Source organism: Mesoplodon mirus (assembly GCF_964341445.2).
Source record: "Mesoplodon mirus genome assembly, chromosome: 8".
NCBI lineage: Eukaryota > Metazoa > Chordata > Mammalia > Artiodactyla > Ziphiidae > Mesoplodon > Mesoplodon mirus.
In genome coordinates, this window is record NC_138984.1 from 29,748,710 (window position 1) to 29,762,746 (window position 14,037).

Genomic DNA, 14,037 nt, shown 5'->3' on the forward strand with positions numbered 1-14,037 from the left:
ATCTATTCATTCATTCTACAAAAATGTAATGAGTACTCACTATATACCAGGCAGGCACTATGACAAAAGATCAATACAAGAGGAATGAGCTCCTTTATGGAATTCACAGGAGAGTTGAGAGAAGAATAAACAAGTTCACAAACAAATAATACAATTTCAAGTAAAGGGAATCAAATTAAGGAGAGATATGGGCCAAGAATATACTGAGATAGAGAGACCATTCCTGACTGATGTAAGAAAATTTTTTTTCATAAATTTATTAATTTATTTATTTTGGCTGCATTGGGTTTTCATTGCTGGGCGTGGGCTTTCTCTAGTTGTGGCGAGTGGGGATTACTCTTCGTTGTGGTGCGCAGGCTTCTCATTGCGGTGGCTTCTCTTTGTTGAGGAGCATGGGGGCTCTAGGCGTGCCAGCTTCAGTAGTGGTGGCCCACGGGCTCAGTAGTTGTGGCTCGCAGGCTCTAGAACACAGGCTCAGTAGTTGTGGTGCATGGGCTTAGTTGCTCCACGGCATGTGGGATCTTCCCGGACCAGGGCTTGAACCCATGTCCCCTGCGATGGCAGGCGGATTCTTAACCACTGCACCACCAGGGAAGTCCCAACATAAGACAGTTTTTGAGTTAAGTTCTAAATGATGTGGTTCATGCAAAGGTCTGTAGAAAAAGTGTTTTAGGTAAAGAGGGCCACGTGTGTAGAGAAGAAATGAGCTTGGTGTGACTGAGGAACTGGAAGAAAACCAGTGTTTAAGTGAAGTGGGAGCAAGGGAGAGTGATGGAAGATGAGGCCAGAGAGATAGGCAAGGGCCAGATCTTGTAGAAACCATGGGCCAGAATATGGCCTTTGCATTTTATTCTAAGAAATCATTGAACAGGTTTTGTTTTGATATTTTACAAGATTCCTCTGACTGCTGCTTAGTGTGTAGGCAAGAGAGGGACAAAAATGAAGACAGAAAGACCAACAGGGAGGGTACCACAGCATTCCAGGGGAGAGATGATGGGGCCTCGGGCTAGATGTCACGGGCTACATGGAAAGCCATGGTCACACTGGGAATTTATTTTAGAAGCAGACCTGACAAATATGCTTATGGAATGAATATGAAGTGTGAGGGAATTAGGGAACTCAAGAACAACTCCTAGATTGGGGAGCCAAGAAATGGACTGAGTAGTGATGACTTTTTATGAGATGGGGGAAATTGAAGGAGGAGTGGTGGAAGGAGGAGGGGATGGAAAGTCAAGACTTCGATTCAGAGCTGATATTTTTGAGATGCTTCTTAGACATCCAAGGGATTGATAAGTAGGCAGCAGCTACTGCAGGCTGGACTTCAAAGGGAAGATGGAGCGAAGTGCATACATTTGTGACTCTTCGGGTTGTAAGAGGTGGTGTTTGAAGCCACACGGAGGAGCCCTTCTACGGTCCAAGTATAGACTGAGAAGAGAAGAACAAAGACTGAGGCATCAGTCAGTCTAACATGTAGAGATCTTGGTAGAAGAGAAGAATCCAGCAACGGAAGTTAAGAAAGAACAGCCAGTGAGGTAGGTAGAAAACTGAGAGACTGTTGTGTCCCAGAAGTCAAGTGAGAAAAGCATATTAAGAAAATGAGAGTTACCCACTGGGCCAAATGCTGCTAAGGGGTCAAGTCAGATGAGGACCGAGAACTAGCCATCTTATCCAGCAGGATAGAGGCTCACGGAGACCTTCAAAAGAGCAATTTCAGTCAGCACATGGCATGTGATAGGGACAAAAGTCAACTGGAGTTGGTTAAAGAAGGAAAGGGAAGAGAGTGAAGGTAGGGAGTATAGAAAATTCCAACAGCATGCCTCCATTGCCTAATGGAAACTTCATTGTTAATGATCTTCCTTCATCCCCTGGGGTTATCATCAATTTGGAGATCTTGAATACATTTGATGGTGTTGAGAATGAGGGGTAAAATGCAACACCCATGATATTTTATCCCTCGCCCAAATGCAGGGACAGGGCAGCCACCTGGGTAGTCCTAACTCTGAAGCAAGGGTTTTCTTGGAGCTGTGAGTTCCACAGAGGGAGAGAGAAATATAGTAGATAAGAGTGTTTTCTTTCCATGCTTCTGCTAATTAGAATGGGACCCTGATGGACTCAGGGATGCATGGGTAGTTTAAATAAAAAGCAAGATTAAATAGGCTTTTCTCCTCAACAGATATGTAATCCCATGCAGTTATTCTGAAGAAAAAATAAATAAATAAAAATAAGAAGTGCATGAAATGCACAGTCAAACAATACATGCAAATTGTTAGTGGAAACCTGCAAATAATTTTTAAGAATATGTTGTGAGGACATTTGGCTGTACTACACAGGATTTTCCTAACAGTTACTGATAATTGGATTTTCCTCAATTCCCCACGTCCAGTTTCACTGTAATATGTGGTCTCCTGCCAAAGATTATCTTTCTGCAACCTTATGGAATGCAGGCAGTAACCTAGAGTACTCAGGGCCAATGAACTGGAGCCATGATCTCCTCACTAACAAGGGTGAATTATTATCACATCTTTTCTGGTGATTAGATTATCTCTTATCGTTGTGTTTTATAGCTTTCTAGCTAGTCATCTCAACACAATTTATTCACAATAATAGTGGTTTTTATTATTGCTGTTTTATAGTTCTTATAGCAGTAAAATTTATTCTCAACTCTATTATTATAATATTCAACTACTAATGGAATTCTAGTTTTTATTTGATTGTGTTTTAAAGCCATAACAATAAAAATAAAACTGTAAGTTTTATGTTCTCTAAACTACTTGATAGAAAGCCTGCAAACACATGTGGTTCTTTAAACCACGTGAGAGAAGGCCTGCCAAAATGTAAACATTGTTCTAGGAAGAAAAAGGGGCGAATTGGTTCCTATTATCGTGAGATCCATGTTCTTTGATAGAATAAGTAATAGAGTGAAAGAAATGGAAAGGACCTTAGAGACTGTTGATTTAGAGGAAGATTAAATTCTAACTGGCAGGAACATTTGTTTAAAAAATCAACCTGTTTTTATTACTGGCCAAGCCCTAGACAATCCTACCATCTTTATCCTCCAAAATAATGTGCTCTCAAAATGATGCCCACGGGGCTTCCCTGGTGGCGCAGTGGTTGAGAGTCCTCCTGTCGATGCAGGGGATGCAGGTTCGTGCCCCGGTCCGGGAAGATCCCACATGCCGCGGAGTGGCTGGGCCCGTGAGCCATGGCTGCTGAGCCTATGCGTTCAGAGCCTGTGCTCTGCAACGGGAGAGGCCACAACAGTGAAAGGCCCACATACCGGAAAAAAAAAAAAAATGATGCCCATGATTTCTCATGGCTGGTTGCCATATTAGTCGGAGAGAGGCTGCTATGAAATATTATAACCAAAGGCCAGGGTCATTTTGAAGGTAAACAGCTTCAGGGACTTGAAAACTGGAAGGTATACAGCCAAGCCATCTTACCACCTCTGCTGCTCCTTAGTTATTCTCGTTGACCCTGAACCCAAGGACATGGCAGTGAACTTCATCACTTGCCATGTACCTTTTATGCCTGGAACACTGAGTCAAAGGGCTGTAACTTAAATTATAGTCTGTACAGTGGAGCAAAGTACCATTAGGACTCAAGCAAGGGGTGTGTCAGACTGGCAGAAATTAGGGTTTAGTAAAGGACTTGGTCTCAGATGTATGGTAAGTTAACTTATGGTGAAAAGCAGGATGGAAGCAGACTGGGTGGAGACACAGGCTAGTTGTCACTCAGAGGTCATGGCTGTGGCAGCAGAAGTGGCAAACTCTAGATTTGGTTTCTGAAGCAGCACCAAGTATAGGTTCTTGTTCGGACAGAAGCTTCAGAGATTGCTGCTGCCATCTAAGGCAATAGGTGGGTGGATGGGTGGATGGGTGGATGGATGGGTGGGTCTATGGATGCATGAATCTGTATCCACATCCTTGTCGGATGGCATAACTCCACTGGCTAGATCTACCCTCTCATGTCTACTGCTAGGCACTTAGCTTTCTGTGATAAGCTGCTTCCCTTTGCCCAGCTATAGCAGTTGTGCGAGTGCCCACATTGAGATCTACTTTCAAGAAATAAACTGCTGCCAATCTGTGACTGTGGGTGCCTTCAGAATCAGACTGAGTATTCAAGCTAAAACTAAGTGCTACCTGGACATCCCCCAACCAATGAGTGAACACAGGAGTGGCACAAGAGCTTCCCCTTGTACCTACGCAGGATTCTTCTGTGAGCACTCTTCTTGGAGCTGCACCACAGTCTGAAGCTCATTGTATCCAATTCTCCTTTCTTCCCCTTCTCTTTAACAGGTGTCTGACCTGCACTGAGGTCTGAAGGTTCTTCTTGCCTTCTCCTGCTTCCTCTGCCTTTTATCTTTCATAAGGACTACTTCCTATAAATCTTTTCCAATTCCAACTCGATCTTGGCATCTGCTTCTCAGATGATCCAGCCAACACACAAAATGGACTCCAGGACAAATGAAAATAAGTAAATACAATTGGCCTTGAGTCATTAGGATCTTTCTGGACTTTGTGAATAATTAGATGCAGAAACAAAACTGAGGTTTGGAAGAACAGGAGCAATCCTACATGGCCAGGTCTTATCAGGCTTCCAAAACACAGCCAGCAAACTACAGAAAATCATACACTAGCTAAATAGCACACCACACTAGCTGGCTTTAAAAAAAAAAAGTGTTTTCTATGTCATTGCTTGCTTGCCCTGTCTACTATGTTCACAATACTGTATGGTAGGTCCTCAGTCTTTTTGTGGAGATGATAAACTTTGCTCTTTCTTTCTTTTTTGTGCTAAAGTGTCTCCTGTTTAGATCATAGGGGGAAGAAAGAGGAACAGGAAAGAAATACATGCTCTCAAGGGCCAGGAGTGTAGGTGGGAGGGTAAGGATACTGAAGAGGAACCAGCGAGGAGCTTGGGTTTCCCCCAGAAGCCCCAGCAACCTGCCTGGGGGTGGGATGGGCATAGAACCAAGGTGTGCTAAGGGCAATTAGCTTAGGAATTAGCCCTCTGGATACTTTTCCATCTCTTTCACAGTTCGATAATATCTCATTCTGCATCAGCCACCAAATGGTTTTCAAAAACTGTTTTTGCCTTCTTTTTTTGAGTTTAACCAAATTGACTTAAAAAGAAAAAAGAACACTTCTGATTTATCACCATTGGGGCTTTGCTTCCACCCATCTCTCAGGTATTTAAAGAGAAGCAAAAAGATATGGAAACAACCTAAGTGTCAACAGATGAATCGATAAAGAAGATTTTATATATATATAAACAAATGTATATGTATATAAACATATAATGGAATATTATTCAGCCATGAAAAAGAAAGAAATCCTGCCACTGACTACAACATGGATAGAACTTGAGGGCACTAGACTAAGGGAAATAAGTCTGAGAGAGAATGACAAATAATGTATGATCTCATTTATAGGTGGAATCTAAAAAAGCCAAACTCATAGAAACAGAGAGTAGAATGGTGGTCACCAGGGGATGGGGATTGGGGAAAATGGGGAGATTTTGGTCCAAGGGTACAAAATTTCAGTTAGAAGATGAATAATTTCTGGGGATCTATGTGCAGCATGGTGATTATAGCTAATAATACTGTGTTATATACTTGAAAGTTGCTAAGACAGTAGATCTTAAATGCTCTCACCACACAAAACAAACGGTAAATACGTGACAGGATGGAAGTGGTAGCTAATGTTGTTTGCGTTAAACTTACACAATCTTATATGTCAACTATATCTCAATAAAGCTGGAAAAAATTGTGTGTGTGTATATATATATATATAAAGGGAAGCAGCCCAATTAGAACAGTCTTCCTCCGCTTCTCTGGATTTTGCCTCAGGGTTATTGCCCTACATCTTTTCGTTTCTGATTACTATATTTAGCAAGACCATTACAGATTATTATGTTCATTGTCAGAATCTCGGTGCAATATTAAGTGGGCCAAATGCACAGCACTGGGTTAGAAATCAGAAGCCTTGGATTCTAATTTTGATTCCAGTATTTATCAGCCGTGTGATTTGGGGCAAACCTCACCTGTTTTCTTTCATAAACAATTATACCCATCTGTCCTCTCACTCAGAGTTGTGGAATATATTAAATGAAATAATGTATGTGAAAGCTTTCTGAAGATTGTAAAAACCATCAAAAATGTATGGTGTAATTATTACTGATGCTAATGACAAGGATCTGTAACTAGATTATAGTTCTACACACAGGATTATTCCAATATGATAACCGCACTATATAGAAGAGAAAAACCAAATTCCTCCAAAAGAAAAATGTGGAACTATTTTATCTTTACCATGAAATTTCTAAAGGTAAAGTTCACTAGAGGATTTTCATGGGATGGGGGATAGAGGGGCTTCTCAGCTTTATATATATTAGAAGAACAGATTTTTGAAATGGATTTCTGAAGTGCAGTGTCTTCTGAAAATGAACTATATCTTAGCTGCTAAAATCAACTCTATATAATCGAAATAATCCTAGCTTTCTGTTTATAAAATAAGAACTATTTTCAGCATAATTAACTTCTTATATAAAAATATCTGTAATGTCATTCCTATGTTCCTATTCCTGTGAATTTCTATATTTCTCTAAAATAATTTCTATAAAAAGATAGAAATGAGACATACTTTACTTTGTAAATTGTGGTTAACTTTATACACAGAAAAAGAGCTGTTAGTAAAATTCTGATGAGGTTTAATAAACTCAAATACATTCAGAAAGTTCTATTTCACACTTGTACACTAAGACTACCGAATTCCACAAGATTCCTACTAGTTATTTCCATACATGGAGATAATATTATCAGTGAGGGTGGATGTCCCTTATTATAAATTTCCTATGTCCTGCTTTCTTCTATTAGCATTTCCTTAGCTCCTGAGACAGATGCCATGTTGCTCTGATGAGAAACCTTAAAAATTTTTTTTTATAATTAAGAGAGTTACAAGGAAAGTTTATAGAGTAATTACTAAGTCCTAAGACACTGTGCTTTAATGCACAAACTTTACGTAGTAGGATCAATTATTGACCCCAATTACAGAAAAGGAAACTGAGTCCCAGAGGTCTTCATTGACAATGCTATCTGAAACCTAAAATCAAAAATCTAAATGTGGGCTGAGGACCAACAGCATCAGCACTGTCTGACCCAGGCACCATCAGAAAGGCAGAATCTCAGGCCCCTGCCCCAGACTCTCCATTTTAACAAGACCCCCAGGTGAGTGACATTTTGTTGTCTCTGTATTTGTTTACTGTGGGTCCTATTGGCATCTATGAGCATCTCCTTAATACCTTAGAGGAATGCCATATGCCTCCTGCCCTTGCTGTTCTTGGCCTGGAGCACTCTTCTTTAAGAGAGCCAAATAGCCAGCTCTCTCTCCTTTCATCAGGGACTTTGACCATCACATTAGTTCCCAGTCCCTAAAACAGAGCCAGGCACATAGTAAGTATCTGGTAAATATATGGTGAATGAGTGAATTCTATTTTCATAATTACACAGTTGGGGACTTCCCTGGTGGTGCAGTGGTTAAGAATCTGCCTGCCAATGCAGGGAACACGGGTTCAAGCCCTGGTCCAGGAAGATCCCACATGCCACAGAGCAACTAAGCCCGTGTGCCACAACTTCTGAGCCCACGCACCTAGAGCCCGTGCTCCGCAACAAGAGAGGACACTGCAATGAGAAGCCTGTGCACCACAGCGAAGAGTAGCCCCCGCTCGCTGCAACTAGAGAAAGCCCGTGCACAGCAACTAAGACCCAAAGCAGCCAAAAATAAATAAATAAAATAAATAAATTTATTAAAAAAAAAAAAAGTTATCCACACACCACCCACCCTTAATCAAGTTCTCCCTCATTCTCTTAGCAGCTAGTCTCAAAGCAAATCACTTAGTCTCTCTGGGCCTTTTGTTTCCTCATCTCTAAAACAAGGATGAAAATACCTCTCTTATGGGATCACTCTGAGGGCTATATTAAACCAGAGAGCACAAGTAAATTGAGTAGCACAGGAGTTCCCTAACTTGGTTACATTTCAGAATCATCTGGGGAGTTTTTCCTGGCACCTCCCTCTCCAGACTAATTATATTTGAATTTTTGATAATGGGGCCCAGGTATCAGCATTTTTACATGTCCACGGGTGATTCTAAGGGGTGGTCGGGTTTGAGAACCTCTGGCACCCATTACCTTCAATGTTGTGAATGCCAAATAAAATTTATCTTTGGTTATTATTTTTCCAATCCAGACCTTGTCAAAGAGCAAATCTCTCTGAACAGGCCATGCTGATTTCTACCATATATTATCTCAATGTCTTCCCCTCTCAAAGCCGGTTCTATCTCCATCTCCTCTGGGCTTTCTGAGGTCCTAGCTCAGAAATCATACCTTTTATCTGGAACTTTTTTGGTTACTCCAACCCTGATCTCTTTTTTTCTCTCAAACCCAATGGCAATCTGAAATCCCTATTATAAAATCTACCTACTTGCCCCATTTTTCATGTGTAGTTTGCAACTGTCATATGTATATCCAGTTGGCATATCTCCCATGCCTCCAGCCCAGTGCTGGGGACACCCTAAACTAGACACTGAAAAAGGAAAAAAATTTTTTTCAAATGTAAAAATCAAGACTTTAATATACAGTGAACATGGGTCAAAGATTTTACTTAACAAAATTTATTTTATTTATGAGGGACCCAATAAGATGTTACAACCAGTCTAAAGAAGAATTTAAAGAACCACAGATACGTGGGCAATAAGGAATGTTGAAATGAAGTTACAGATAGATGCAAAATTAGTCACTTGCTTTCCACCAAATGCTGTTCATTTCTTTTTGATGGACAAGAATCATTTGGATTATTATTCATTTTCTACAACATACGGAGTTATAAAGCAGAACAATGACAGTGAAAGCCAGAGAAAACAACAACAGTGCTCTAGACAGTGTCTCCTTTTTCCACTGCAGATGTCTCATAACTTTTGTGGTTCATTTCATAGCTTTTCACAGTTTTTCCTGGTAGCACTCAGTGTTTTTACGGTCTGCTAAATGTTGGGACAGATACAAGGCTTAGATGAAAACCAACGAAAAAGCCTCACTTCGTTAGGAAGTTGAGTGAGATTAATTTAGCTAATGGTATCTTCAAGTAACCATGTCCAAGGTGAAGCCCAAATCCAAGCTTTAACTGGAGTAGCCCAGACTTTTGCGATGTCTGTTCAAATTTTACTGGTAAGAGATGAAACTTCCGATGTTGCTTGGAAAGGAGTTATTATCAAGCTGGCCATCCTGGGAAAGAAGGAATAGGCACTAAGAAGCTCATTCAAGTCTGTGAAAGAGAAGAAGAATCATTAGGGAAGGAACTGTAATGTCCTAATAGACTGTTCTTTAGGTACTTGCTTATATAATACCTCATTTCAATTTCCCACCAACCCTAAAAGGTAATTACTTTTATCCCTGTTTTCCCATGAAGAAATTGAAGGTCAGAAGAGCAATGGGATTTGCCCACCTAAGGGCAGGGATTTGAACAAAACCCATCTTTGCCAAGATCCACACTCTTTCCCATAGTTTAAGGTTGCAGATTAGCTTAATTCTTTCATTGTCACTTCCAGGAACCTCCAAAACTTTCTTTCTTCTGAAGCTGTAGTTTTACCCTGAAAGGGAAAAACTGATTATTACTCAGTGTGTTCTAGATTTATTCTAGGAGATTCAGCAGCAACTTGAAATTTCATTTTCGGACACCAAATTTCACTAATATTTTACAAATTGCTTTCCAAGTATCTGAATGTTTCCCAGATCTACCTCTGACTTCTTCCATTTCTTTTTAAGCTGATATATTTGAAGTACAATCACTTTCCACAGGCATTTTGCAATTGTAGGAAAAAGGTACTATCAAGTACCAAAAACTTGGAACATGCAGTTATTACCATGATGATGCTAAAGTTGGGCATTTGGATTGAAGATTTATGTATTATAGCCTTATTTCTGAGAATCTGTGACTAGCAGATCAAGTACAATGATATGGTACAGGAGTATAGTCTCTCAGTCTACTTTGGAGAGCATATGTGATTGAACCCCTTCCCTGATGAATAAGTAGACTCCATTCCCAACACTACTGTTAAACTCAGGTGTTACTCTCAAATCTTTCAAGCCAACTACCCAGGCCAGAAAAACAATTTCAATTTCTCTTCTGAACTTTGTTCATGAGTTTTCTGTAGCAATAAGTGTGCTGTCAATAATTTGGATTCAAGTTGTCTTATACTTTACATCTTCACATCACCCACACTTTCTTTCTGTACCTAGTATCTGTGCAGGGTCTCTTTATGTTGAAATGACACAGCCCAATTAGTCAGTCTCCCTACAATGTAACATCAGGTCAGGAGCAACCTGGCTGTGGTACATGGAGTATTTGTGGGTTGGACCTAGAGATTACCATACTAAACTGTCAGTCAGAAAGAGAAAGACAAATACCACGTGATATCACTTATATGTAGAATCTAAAATATGACACAAATGAACCTATCTATGAAATAAAAACAGACTTACAGACAGACATAGAGAACAGACTTGTGGTTGCCAAGGGGAAAGTAGGGTGGGGGAGGGAAGGACTGGGAGTTTGGGATTCGCAGATGCAGATTATCAATATTAAATACAGGATGGATAAACAACAAGGTCCTACTGCAGGGCATGGGAACTATATTCAATATACTGTGATAAACCATAATGGAAAAGAATATGAAAAGAATATATATATGTATAACTGAGTCACTTTGCTGTACAGCAGAAATTAAATACAACATTGTAAATCAACTACACTTCAATAAAATTTTTAAAAAGAAAATATATGTAGATTTTAACACTGACTCAGCTATCTAAAACCCATTTAGTCAACTTTATTCATTCTAAAATGTTATCAGTCTAATGTTAGTCACTGATCATTTTTGATCAATGTACTCGCATTTGGGGTGTATTTCCTTAGGGCTCCCAGGGCCTACAAAGATGACTTGGGTATGGCCTCTGCTTTTGAAACCAGAATAGAGACCAAAAGCTGTGACAGTTCTAACCACATGATTGTGCAAATCTCATTTTAACTGCTTTAAAGAAAAAAAGTATCTGTAAGAACTTAATGTCAATATTGTCATTTAAAAACCAAGTTCTAATGTCTGTTCTCTTCTCCTACTCACAAATTTATTTTCCAAGTAGAATCTATTTGTTATTTAAACTTTTCTCCCCTCCTTATCCTTGGTGATGGGAGGTCCCCACTGGATTGTGAGGAATGCTCTGAGAAGTAGAACTTAAAGGCCAGGAGCACTTTGGGGCCGGCCAAGGTCACATCCCAGCCCTGCCTCAACCCTAATGCTTCCCATAAACCCTCCACTCCCATGGCCTCACCCTAGACCTTTCCTGTCTTGGCATGTACCACTTCTCAAATCCTATCTAACCCAGCCCTCATGGAGTATTGTGTCAACAAGGCTCTTGTCAGCACCCTTAACATCTCTACCCCAGGCTACACCCACCCTGCAAACCTCTTAATCACTCTGGATCATTTATTTCATCTACCTCCTTCGCTTCTCTACCTTGGTTTCTGAGAGCTATAGGAAAAATCTCACAACTGCCATCTTGCTGATGCCTATTCAGCCAGTATTTATTGAGCACCAACTATACACTAAAAACAGTAGAAGAATCTATACTAGACTCAGAAGAATACAACAGTAAATGAAGGCAGGTCTACTCCTTCTGAGAGCATAATGGCTGATGGGGTGGGGAAGCTCAACAATCACACCATCATGTGATAAGCATTATCAGGATGGAATTACAGTGTGCCATGGAGCCTACAGGAGGGTACATAACACAGGGACAGAGGGGGTCAGGGAAAGTTATGCCACTTCAAATTCGTGGTCTTCAACTCTGGTGGGGCCCCCGGCACCACTCAACAATTTATAGTTGTCTAGTCAAGCACTGTTCCCCTAAATGAATGGTGAAGCCTTCATGGCTCTCCTCAAGAAGCCCAGTCCACTCTTGCCCTTCTCATCTCTCAGCAGATGAGACAGCCTCTGACTGCACAGAAGTCCAGTCCACACGGACAAATCCATTTCCATCTCAAAGCCTCCCCTCCTGACTCAGGAGAAACAGAAACAGTGCCCTTCTCATATCCTATTTCTCCACCATTAACCTCCAGTCTACTGGGGACCAGAACCTGAACAAACTGGTTTATTTCCTCCCCACTTATATCTTTGTATGTTCAAGCTCTTCCTCTTAGTTACTCAATAATAAACATATACATCTCTCTTACACACACACACACAAATTATAAATACGCTTTAAAATAAAGCAACCTAAATACGCTTAGGCTTCATCAGAGTCCAGATTAAATCTAAATTGTACCAGGTAAAAAACCCACTAGTTACAAATGTTTTCCTGCACCTTAACGAGTATCCTACCCCAGCCTCCACCCACCTCTGCCTCTAGGTATATCAGATTCCCAAAGGGGAGGGAGAGGGTCTTACATGTGTTCATGAAAAAAGTTGTGTTTGTTCCTTGCTGCCACTTTGCTAGAGACCTGCTTCTCTCAAACCACCACCAGCCGCTATGTTGAGGTTCTATCAGCCACTACTGGAGAGCTCTGGGCACGGCTGCCTTGAGCTCAGCAGCCTATGAAGATTCCTGCTGAATCTGCAGTATGCCCAAATGCTGGCCTCCCCTCATCTGAGCTAGGGCTCCTTGTTGGGGTGTTGGGTCCTGCTGAGGGCTCTGCCCACCAAGGTTCTCAATATGGATGCTAGCCCCATCACATTTCATGGTGCCTGGACAACTGCAGTGTACAGAGGGGAAGGTAATGGCTCCCACCCCTCTGCCCTAATTCCTGTTAAGAAGCCCCAAAACAAGCATGCCCTCAACACACCTGATGTCTTGTACAACTCCAGGGGACTCCATGTACATTATTTCCTATGTGAAGAACATACTCAGAGTAAAGCTCCTTAGAGTTCTCCCTCAGGGCAGTGCTGTCTAATATTCCAGGCTCTGCTTGCCCACCTCCAATCAAAGCCCATCTGGTAGGTATGTCTATATATGTCTGAATCCCCATTGTGGTTACAACTCAGTTTCCCAGGAGGATCCTCAGCCTCCTGTAAGTCAGTGGATGTCAACAGATGCCTGGATGGGAGAAGAATGTCACAACTCAATATGATAGCTGTAGGGGAGGAAAAGTTTCCCTCCACCCTCTTAGGGTCCTTGGCTGGGTCTGAAAATATACCAGCAAAGATAGATTAACAGGAGAAAAGTAAACACACTTATTTAATGTAAGTTTTTGGTGACACTTGAACCTTCATAAAGAAATGAAGACCTGAAGAAATAGTTAGATCTGAGTATTTTTATGCTAGGTTTGATGAAGTGTAGACAGTCATGTAGAAAGGTGATAGGTCAGAGAGTATGATAGGTACGTGGGTAATAAACTGGGGGAAACATAGCAAACCCTGTTTGTTAGGATTCTTCTCAGCACCCATTTGTCTTCACAGATAAAGATGCTCCTTCCCTCTGGTCTAGAGAGGGTACCTCTCTAGGGGTGCATGAGGGTTTTATGACCTGTTTTGGGGAGAAGGTCAAACAGCTTCTGCTATTTTCTCAAACTCCTTTAGCTTAAAATATTGAATATGCCAAGGTGTCATATTTTGAAGTAGCATGTCCTGATCCCCACCATAGTCTTAGACAAATCATGGACTAGTCATGACTCTGCTACAGAAAACTAAAACATCACTCCTCAGTCTTGCATCCAGTTCTAGCTCCTGCCTTTTTCTCTTCTTCCCTTCACAGCCAAGCTCTCTGAAAGAATCAGCTATAATTTTTACTTCCTTGTTGCACAAGCATTTTGTTTTTCAATTTAATAGTGTCTTCTTTTTAAATACAGTTATATATTTACTTGGTTTAAAATTCAAAAAGTATGAAAATCTATCCCTGGCTCCCAAATATCCTTCCTTAGAAGCAACCAGTTTCCTAGGTACCCTATTAAAGATTCTTTATTAAACACAAACAAAAACATATCTATTTCCATCTTTTTA